General features: G+C 38.7%; 1 pseudogene; it reads left to right on the top strand.

Moving 5' to 3' along the window:
• The first annotated feature begins 6,065 nt into the window (after positions 1-6,065).
• On the top strand, positions 6,066-10,173 carry LOC101612397 (annotated as a pseudogene).
• The last annotated feature ends 210 nt before the right edge of the window (positions 10,174-10,383 follow it).

Below are 10,383 nucleotides of genomic sequence, written 5' to 3'. Positions count from 1 at the left end.
TCTTGTAAAATTCTTTTAAATTGAACATAAATAAATTATAGACTAATAATTTCTTGGGTATTAGATTATCAGCAAAGATGAAAAGAAGTTAGAAAGCCAGCCTGGATACTGTGTGTGTAATCCAGCTACTTTGTAGGCTGAGTTGAGATTGTTAAGTCTGAGACTGCCTGGGCAATTCAGCAAGACCTTGTGTGTTTGCATAAAAACTGTTCCCCATAGATGAATGTGCTTGAATACTTCATCCCCAGTTGGTGGCATTGTTTGGGAACTTTCTGAAACTTTAGGAGGAAGAGAATTGATGGAGGAACTGGGGTGGGTAAAGGAGGCTTGAGGTATAACGGCCCAGCCTTGCTTCAGCTTTCTCTCCTCCCTGCTGATGTGATGCCAGCTTCCTGCTTCTGCCCTGTTTTCCCCTCCATGATGGACTCCACCCTCTGGAACTGTAAGCTGAAATAAACTCTGTCCTTCGCTAAAAAAAAAAAAAAAGATACAAAAGCAAACAGAACTCCTAACTGACTAGACAAAAGGAGAAACTCCCCAAGACATATTATCATAAAGACTCTAAACATTGACACCAAAGAGAAAAATCCTAAAAGCACCTAGGGAAAAACAGCATACAGTTGTCAAAGGAAACCCCATCAGAATTACTTCAGACTTCTCAATGGAAACCCTGAAACCTAGAAGGGCCTGGAATGGAAATATCTAAGAAACTCTAAAAAACTATGGCTTCCAACGCAAACTACTCTACCCGGCAAAAGTCTCCCTTATAATAGATGGTGAAAGGAAAACTTTCCATGACAAAACTCAGCTTTAAAATTATATGAACACAAAACCAAACGTACAGAAAGTATTCCAGGAAATTCACCACAGAGAAGAAACAAATAACCAAACAAAAATACCTAGAAGAAGCAGATCACAGCAACTAAACCCAACCACACAGCAACTAAACTCTTTTTTTTTGTTAAGGTTTTTTTAAGTAGGGTCTCACTCTAGCTCAGGGTTAGGGTGATTCTAGTTTCATAAAAGTTCTCCAATTAGGTGAGAAAAATTGATTTCAATTCTTCTATGAAGATTTGGCTGAATATGCCTGAGAAGCCATGTAGTCCTGAACTCTTCTTTTTGTTGAGGATTATTATTGCTTTTTTCAATCTTAATGGGTGTGAGGAGATTAAGCTGCTCTGACTTTAGTTATAGTAGGTGGTGTGTGTCCAGTAAATTGTCCATGTCTTCCAGGTTGCTCAGTTTTATAGAGTAGAGGTGTTGGAAGTAAGTCATGATAATTCTTTCAATTTCACTTATGTCTGTTGTGAATTCTTTTAATTTATAGTTTCATTCATGTGAAGCATCTCTCCCTGTCTCTTCTCTCTCTCTTGCTTAATCAAATTGGAAAGAGGTTTGTCAATCTTGTGTATTTTTACACAGAACAAGTTGTTTCATCAATTTTCTAAGTTGTTCTCTTTTCAACTGGAGCTCTTTGGATTGGATTCGTCTTGTTTCTCCAATGCCTTTAGATGGTTGGTTAGGTTATTGATTTGGGATCTCTCTATCTTTGTTATGAAGGCATTTAGTGTATGAATTTTCTGCTGAGGATTGCCTTCATTGTGTTCCCTAAGTTTTGCTACATTGTTTTCTCATTGTCATTCAAATATAGACATTTCCCATTGTGACCTAACAGGGAATTCAAAGTAAGATAACTTGGCTGTGTCTGAGGAACATCAAACATTGTTAAGTAACAGGGATTTCAATGTTATATAACTGACTTTCTACTAGAACTTTTCCCATTGTAAACTAACTGTATATTCAAAGTTTTTTGACATACCTTTGTAATGTGAACGAATTCAATTACAAACGAACAGCAAATCCAAAGTTTTGTAAGCTCCTTGTCTTCTGAGAACTTTATCCATTGTAAACTAACAGGGAATTCAAAGACATGCAAGCTGGTTGTGTCCTAAGAACATTAAACATAGTGAAATCTCAGGGATTTCAATGTTCTATAAGCTGACGTTCTACTAAGAACATTTCCTATTGTTACTAACTGGATATTCAATGTTGTTTGAGGTGACTGTGTAAAGTGAATGAATCCGATAACAAACTAACAGAGAATCCGAATTAATACGATAACAAACTAACAACGAAGAGGAGGATAGAAACTCTAGATCTGGAAGACAGTATGAAAGAAAGCTCAAAACTTTCGGTAAGTTCAAAAATTTCTGTGAACACATGAGGGAATTGTGGGATACACTTAAACGTCCTAATATCAGAATCATTGGAATACCAGGAGAAGCATTTCAGACCAAACGCATGGAGAACTTATTTAACACCATAATTGAAGAAAACTTCCCCAGTCTCTTAAAAGAAAGGCCCATCAAGATACAAGAAGCAAACAGAACTCCTAACTGACTAGACAAAAGGAGAAACTCCCCATGACATATTATCATAAAGACTCTAAACATTGACACCAAAGAGAAAAATCCTAAAAGCATCTAGGGAAAAACAGCATACCAATGTCAAAGGAAGCCCCATCAGAATTACTTCAGACTTCTCAATGGAAACCCTGAAACCTAGAAGGGCCTGCAATGGAAATCTGTAAGAAACTCTAAGAAACTATGGCTTCCAATCCAAACTACTCTACCCGGCAAAAGTTTCCCTTATAATAGATGGTGAAAGGAAAACTTTCCATGGCAAAACTCAGCTTTACAATTATATGAACACAAAACCAAACGTACAGAAAGTATTCCAGGAAATTCACCACAGACAAGAGACAAATAACCAAACAAAACTACCTACAAGAACCAGATTACAGCAACCAAACCCAGAGTAGAAATAATAAATTTCAAATTCCATGAAAACACCAATACACATCTACCACCACAACATGGAAGGTATCAAATCAAATCTCACATTCATCACCCGAAATATTAATTGCCTCAATTCACACATCAAGAGACACAAGCTAACAGGGTCGATCAAAAAATTAGACCACTTATTCTGCTGCCTTCAAGAAACCCACCTTACCAATAAAGACTGAGACCTCCAAAGGGCGAAAGGGTGGAAATCAATATTCCAAGCAAATGGGAATATGAACTAAGCAGGTGTAGCCATATTAATAGCAGATAAAATTGACTTCAAACCAAAAGTAATCAAAAATGACAAGGAAGACTATTTTCTTCTTACAAAGGGAACAATCCATCAAGAGGATATTACAGTCATAAATGAGTATACACAAAACTGGGCCACCACACCATTATCAATAATAGACACATCATCCAAACAGCATCTCATCAGGAATGTGAGAGAGCTCAAAAAAAAAAAAAAAAAACCAAAGAACACTTAGACATAACATCAACAAAACTTTCCATCCCAAATCCACACACTACACATTCTTCTCAGAATCCATGGAACATTCTATAAAATAATCTATATACTGGGTCACAAAGACTGCCTCTGCATATTTAGGAAAATCGACATAATTCCCTGCATGATATCACAATGCTATATTGTTAGTAATCAACAACAAAACAACCCAAAAGGCAACTGGAAACTGAACAGCACACTCTTAAACAAGAAATGGCTAGTGGATGAATTAAAAATGAAATTGCAAAATCCCTGCAATTGAATGACAATGAAAACACATCATACCAAAACTTATGGGACACAATGAAGGCAGTCCTCAGGGGAAAATTCAAAGCACTCAATGCACTCCTTTAAAAAAAACAATCCTAAATAAATAGCCAAACCATCCTGCTAAAGGCACTGGAAGGAAAAGAAATAATCCAAATCAAGGAAATAAGGCAATTGACAAAACAAAGAGCTTGATTTTGAAGAAATAAACAAGATTTACAAACCTCTAGCCATTTTGATCAAGCCAAAAACAGGAGAGGCTAGAAATTAACAAAATTCAAAATGAAAAAGGAGAGATCACAACAGACATAAGTGAAATTGGGAGAATGAATCATCAGGACTTATTTCAAAAACCTGTACTACATAAAACTGGAAAATGAGGAAGAGAAGGATATATTCCTGGATGCATACCATCTACTAAAGCTAAACTCACAGCAGATGAATTACGTCAATAAACCATCACACTCATGGAGATTGAAAAAGTAATAAAAACTTCCCCAAAAATAAGAGTCCAGGACCAGATGGATTTGCAGCCGAATTTTATCAAGCCTTTATGGAGTAACTCAAACCAATCTTCTTAAAACTGTGCCACACAATTGAACAACAGGGAAAGCTCCCCCACTCCTTCTATGAAGTATCACCCTAATTCCAAAAAAAGACAGTTATGCCACAAGAAAAGAAAACTACTGGTCTATTTCCCTAATGAACATAGGTGCAAAGATCCTGAACAAAATACTCGCAAACCAACTCCAACAACACATCAAAAGCATTATCCACCTTGACAAAGTGGGATTCATCCCAGGAACACAAGGGTGGTTCAACATAAAGGAATCTGTCACATAAAACATCTTAAACATAAAAACCACATAATATTTTCAGTAGATACCAAAAAGGCCTTTGACAAGATCCAACAACACTTCATGATCAAAACATTGGAAAGAATTGGCATGGCCTGTTCACATCTTAACATAATAGAGGCAATATACAAACCTCCATAGGCCCACTTAATACTTAATGGAGAGAGACTGAAGGAATTCCCATTAGGGAACAAGACAGGGATGTACTCTCTCACCTCTGCTTCTCAATATAGTTTAGGAAGTCCTAGCCCAGCAATAAGACAGGAGATGGAAATAAAAGGTATACAATTTGGAAAGGAAGAATTTAAGTAAGCTCTATTCACTGATGACATGATTGTATAAGTAAGAGACCCGAGGGACTCCATCCCAAAACTCCTGACGGGGATTAACTCCTATAGCAAAGTAGCAGGATACAAAATCAATACAGAAAAATCGGCAGCATTTCTCTATGCAAATAACAAAGATACAGGAAAAGGAATAAGGGAAATAGACCTATTTTCAACAGGAACCAAAAAAAATATATACCTTGAAATAACGTTAACCAAGGGAAAAAAAGATCTATACAAAGAAAATATAAAAGCTCTCAAAAAAGAAATTGAGGAGGACTTGAGATGGAATGGAATAGATTTGAGGACCCAAACTGTGGGTCAAACAACTATAGCTACTTGATATTCGACAAAAGCTGGAAAATTATAGGCTGGAAATAAGAATGTATCTACATCAAATGGGGCTGGAAAACTGCATAACCACGTACAGGAAACTGAAACTTGATCCACACTTTTCACAATGCACTACACTCAAATCAAAATGGATCAAAGACCTCAACATAAGACCAGAAACTTGAATACTACTGGAAAAAAATTAGAAAGTACTTTCCATGATATAGGAATGGAAAAAGACTTCCTGAACAAAACCCCATTGGCTCAAGTTCTTAAACAGTCACTCAACCAATGGGATCATATGAAACTGAAGAGTTTCTTTACAGACAAGCATATAATAAGCAAAGCCAATAGATTTCCCACTGAATGTGAGAAAAGATTCCCCTCACCCCAAGAACAGTAGCCAACATCAAGAAATCAAATGAAAATAAATGCTGGCGAGGATGTGGAGAAGCAGGAACACTCATCACTTTTGGTGGGAATGTAGGATGGTACAACTACTTTGGAAAGCAATAATGAGGTTCCTGAAAAAGCTGCCTATAGAGATAACAACAGACCCAGTTATACCCTTACTGGACATCTACCCTAAAACCTTCAAACCATAGTCCAGAGAGATTTGCTCAATGATGTTTGTAGCCGCTCAATTCATAATAGCTTAAAGCTGGAATCAACCCATATAACCATCATTAGAAGACTGGATAACTAAGATGTGTTATTCTACACAATGGAATTCTATACAGCAGTAAGAAAAAATATGTTTCAAAGAAATTTGAGGCAAAATGGTTGAACTTGGACAGATCATTCTCAGTGAACTTACCTAATCACAGGAAAAAAAAAACAAAAAACCTCAATAATCTACAACACCTAACCTGAATCTACCCAAGATAACTTACATACCCAGCAAGCACCTCATGGACTAAACACTAGGATGGATGGGGTGAGAGGTGAGGGCATCGAAGGGGTGGTAAACACCAATCTGGACCCAAAGGGCAATGGTACCATAAAATTCTACTTCCTAAAAGGCAGAAATAAATGGCTGAAACTTCACTAGACCCTTACAGGAAACACCTGAACCACAAGACACTGGAGAGAGTAGGATCAAGACTAACCTAAATCTTCTATATCCTCCTTCTGACCGTCTCCCATCTCCTCTCTAACTATTGTATATTAGTTATGTTTTTCCTCATTTTCTTAGTGGGCACTGACCTGTAACCCCCGACTAACAACTTGGGGCTATCATCCACAATGAGCTTTTGGTCTGAGAAACCTACAAGGTTTTCTAAAAGAATGACAGGCTTCTGTTAGCGCACGTGATGACCCACCAAAGGACAGTGGTAAGACCCTATTGCTGAAGACTCCATACGTAGCAGACATGTAAAATGAAATGGCATGCCTGGAAGCCAGGAGAGAGTCAGTCCCCAGAAAGTCAGCATGTCTAGTGTCAGAATGTGCTTCATGGGCAACTGGGGGAATGACCAATATCTGTCCAAGCAAAGCATAGTCTAAACTACTTAGCAACAAATAACCTGGTGTGATAGCCACACAAGTCCAATAGTGGCACACAGCCATGGTGGGGAATCAACTGGTCTTGATTTGGCTAACTGATTCCCCTCAGTGATATGAGACCCATAGCTGGAGCTGGGAAACAAGTCAGAACCATACCCAAACATAAGCCCATCTCCAGTATCAAGCTACCTTCAATCATGGGTTATAAGAGGGGCTACACCTATTATACTCTCTATCAAAAAAGTGTTATCTTAATTTTCCAGGTTCTAACTTACTCTTCGTTGGAGAATCTGCTTCACTTTTTCAGATAGATGCAGATCTGAAGGACAGAGCTGCCACAACATACCTGAAAAGAGGCCCGACTGAAACTAAGGAAAATTAGCGAAACAAACATGGGTGCTGATTTAAAGTACGGAAAATTAGCGAAACAAGCGAGGGTGCTGATTTCCTGATGAACCAGATGCCAGCACAAATGGGAAGGAGACCCAGAAGGAGACAGAGAAAAATCAACTCCTACCAAATCAGAGAGCTAGAGCCTCAGAGGTCCCAAATACCTCAGCACTGAAGCAGACCAAAAATGAATCCAACATGGCTCAGGGAAATTTTGTGGTAGTGTGGGCAGAAAGAATGTCAGAGTCACATGTTGGGTCATGATATGCAGAGACATTTTGTGGGTAACTCCACAATGCACAACACAACAAGGAAGTTCCATTGGGAGGGGCAGATCATGGATGAGCCATAACAATGGTACCAAACTGTCTGTATTTGCTGAATTGAAAACTAATAAAGTTTTTAAAAAAGTTAATAAATCCTAAAAAGAAAAACAAAATAAATGAAAAAAAACTTATTCCTTACTGCGATGAAAATGCTCATTTATAAATAGAATGTTATCTAAATAAACATTTATCTTATGTGTGTAAAAAAGAAAATAAACTTTGTATTCTACGAACATTTCCCATTTTAAACTCACAGGGAATTGAAAGTCAAAAAAATGGTTGGGTCCTAAGAACATTAAACTTTGTGAACTAACAGGATTTCAATTTTCCATAAGCTGTCATTCTAATACCAATATTTCCCATGGTCAAATAATTGGATATTCAATGTTCCTTGACATGTTTGTGTACAGAGAGCGCGTCCATTTAAAACTAACAGTGATTTCAAAGTTCCATTAGCTCCTTGTCTTCTAAGCCCATTTCCCTTTGTAACCCAAATGGGAATTCAAAGTTATACAAGCTTGTTGTGTCCTAAGAACGTTAAAAATTGGGAGCTAACAGGGATTTTAATGTTCCACCACCTGAGGTTCTACTATGAACATTTCGCATTGTAAATTAAGTAAATTCAAGGTTGTTTGAAGTGACAGTGTACAGTGAACAAATCCGGTTACAAACTAACAGTGAATCCATTGTTCCATAAGCTCACTGTCTTCTAAGAACATTTCCCATTGTAAACTAACAGGGAATTCAAAGTCATACAAGCTGGTTGTGTCCTAAGGGGTAGTGTACTAAGGGATTTCAATGTTTTATAAGCTGACGTTCCAGTGAAAACATTTCCCATTGTAAACTAATTGAATATTGAAAGGTGTTTGACATGACAGTGTACTGCGAACGAGTCCTATTAAAAAATAACAGTGAGGTTGCATGCTCTGGGAGACCCCGGGTGTTTGTGTGCGTGAGTACGGGGAAGCAGCGGCCTCCATTTAAGGGAGCTTGCCGACTCTGTTGCAGGGGTGGATCCCGAGCTGCCGAAACCGCAGCCCTGCTCTCCTGTACGGGCTCCTTTAAGCCCGTTGTTTCTTTTCCATTCGCCTGGGCTTGATGCACTAGGAACCCGATATTTGGGTTGGGCGGTACCGCGGCCTGGGCCTAGTAGCAGCGGCACAAGCAGCAGCCGCTGCCGCAGAAGCAGACTTCACCGAGCCGAGCACAGGTGTTAAGAGAAAATAGCAGATGATATTGATATTTAAGCCATACTGGAGGCCCCTTACAAGAAGACTTGCCTAACGATAGCTCACCTCTATTCCCATGAATTCACCTTTGATTCCAGTGTGTACTGTCAATCTAAGGATAAGAACAACTTGAGCAGCACTAACAGCCATGAAGAATGTAGCAAAAAGAGAAAAAAGAGCAAGAGCATAAGTCGTAGTCATGAGCGAAAGAGAAGCAAAAGTAAGGAACGGAAGCGAAGTAGAGATAGAGAAAGAAAAAAGAGAAAAGCCGTGAACGTAAACGAAGTAGAAGCAAAGAAAGGAGACAAAGTCGCTCACGAAGTCGAGATCACAGATCCTGGAGGCCGCTACAGAAGTCCCTACACCGGGCCAAAATTTAACAGTGCCAGCCTAGGAAAGATTGGGTTGCCTCATAGCATCAAACTAAGCAGACAACGTTTCCGAAGCAAAAGTCCATGCAGAAATGATAAGAGCCCTGTGAGAGAACCTATTGATAATCTGACTCCTGAAGAAAGAGATGCAAGGACAGTTTTATTTATGCAGCTGTTCGACCAAGGGATTTGGAGAATTTTTCTCTACTGTAAGAAAGGTTCGAGACGTCAGGATGATTTCTGACAGAAATTCAAGACGTTCCAAAGGGATTGCCTATGTGGAATTTGTTGATGTCAGCTCAGTGCCTCTAGCAAACTGGCCAACGAGTTTTAGGAGTGCCAATCAGTACAAGCATCACAGGCAGAAAAAAATAGAGCTGAAGCAATGGCAAACAATTTACAAAAGGGAAGTGCTGGACCTATGAGGCTTTATGTGGGCTCATTGCACTTTAATATAACTGAAGATATGCTTCAGGGTATCTTTGAGCCTTTTGGAAGTATCCAACTCATGATGGATAGTGAAACAGGTCGATCTAAGGGATATGGATTTATTATGTTTTCTGAATCAGAATGTGCCAAAAAAGCTTTGGAACAACTGAATGGATTTGAACTTGCTGGGAGACTTAAGAAAGTTAGTCATGTTACTGAACGTACTGATGCATATAGTGCTAGTTCATTTTTGGACAGTGATGAAGTGGAAAGGACTGGAATTGACGTGTGAACAACTGGTCGCCTCCAATTAATGGCAAGACTTGCAGAGGGAACTGGTTTGCAGATTCCACCAGCAGCAAAACAAGCTTTACAGATGAGTGGATCCTTGGCATTTGGTGCTGTGGCAGGTTTGCAAACACGACTTTACTAACAGACTGTAGCTTCAGCCTTAGCTGCAGCTGCCTCTGTTCAACCACTTGCAACACAGTGTTTCCAACTTTCTAGCATGTTTAATCTCCAAACAGAAGAAGAAGCTGGGGGGGATACAGAGATTAAAGATGATGTAATTGAAGAATGTAATAAACACGGAGGAGTTATTCATATTTATGTTGACAAAAATTCAGCTCAGGGCAAGGTGTATGTGAAGTGCCCATCAATTTCTGCAGCTATTGCTGCTGTCATGGCAGTTGGTTTGCTTGTAAAATGTACCTCTTCCAACATACCACAACCTCTTTCCTGAGTCTATGACAGCAACACAACTTCTAGTTCCTAGTAGACGATGAAGAAAGACACAGTCCTTTGTACATAGCTTTTTTCCTTGAGAACTCATTTTGAGTTATCTTTTATTTAGATAATAAAGATACAAGAGTCTACTGTCATTTGTATACAATACCTGTTACCTTGAAAAATAAAAATGTTAACAGGGAAAAAAAAATAACTGTGAATCCAAAGTTCCATTAGCTCCTTGTCTTCTAAGCACATTTCCCATTGTA

This window comes from Jaculus jaculus, chromosome 3 (genome assembly GCF_020740685.1).
Source record: "Jaculus jaculus isolate mJacJac1 chromosome 3, mJacJac1.mat.Y.cur, whole genome shotgun sequence".
NCBI lineage: Eukaryota > Metazoa > Chordata > Mammalia > Rodentia > Dipodidae > Jaculus > Jaculus jaculus.
This window is presented reverse-complemented; position numbering and strand designations above follow the sequence as displayed.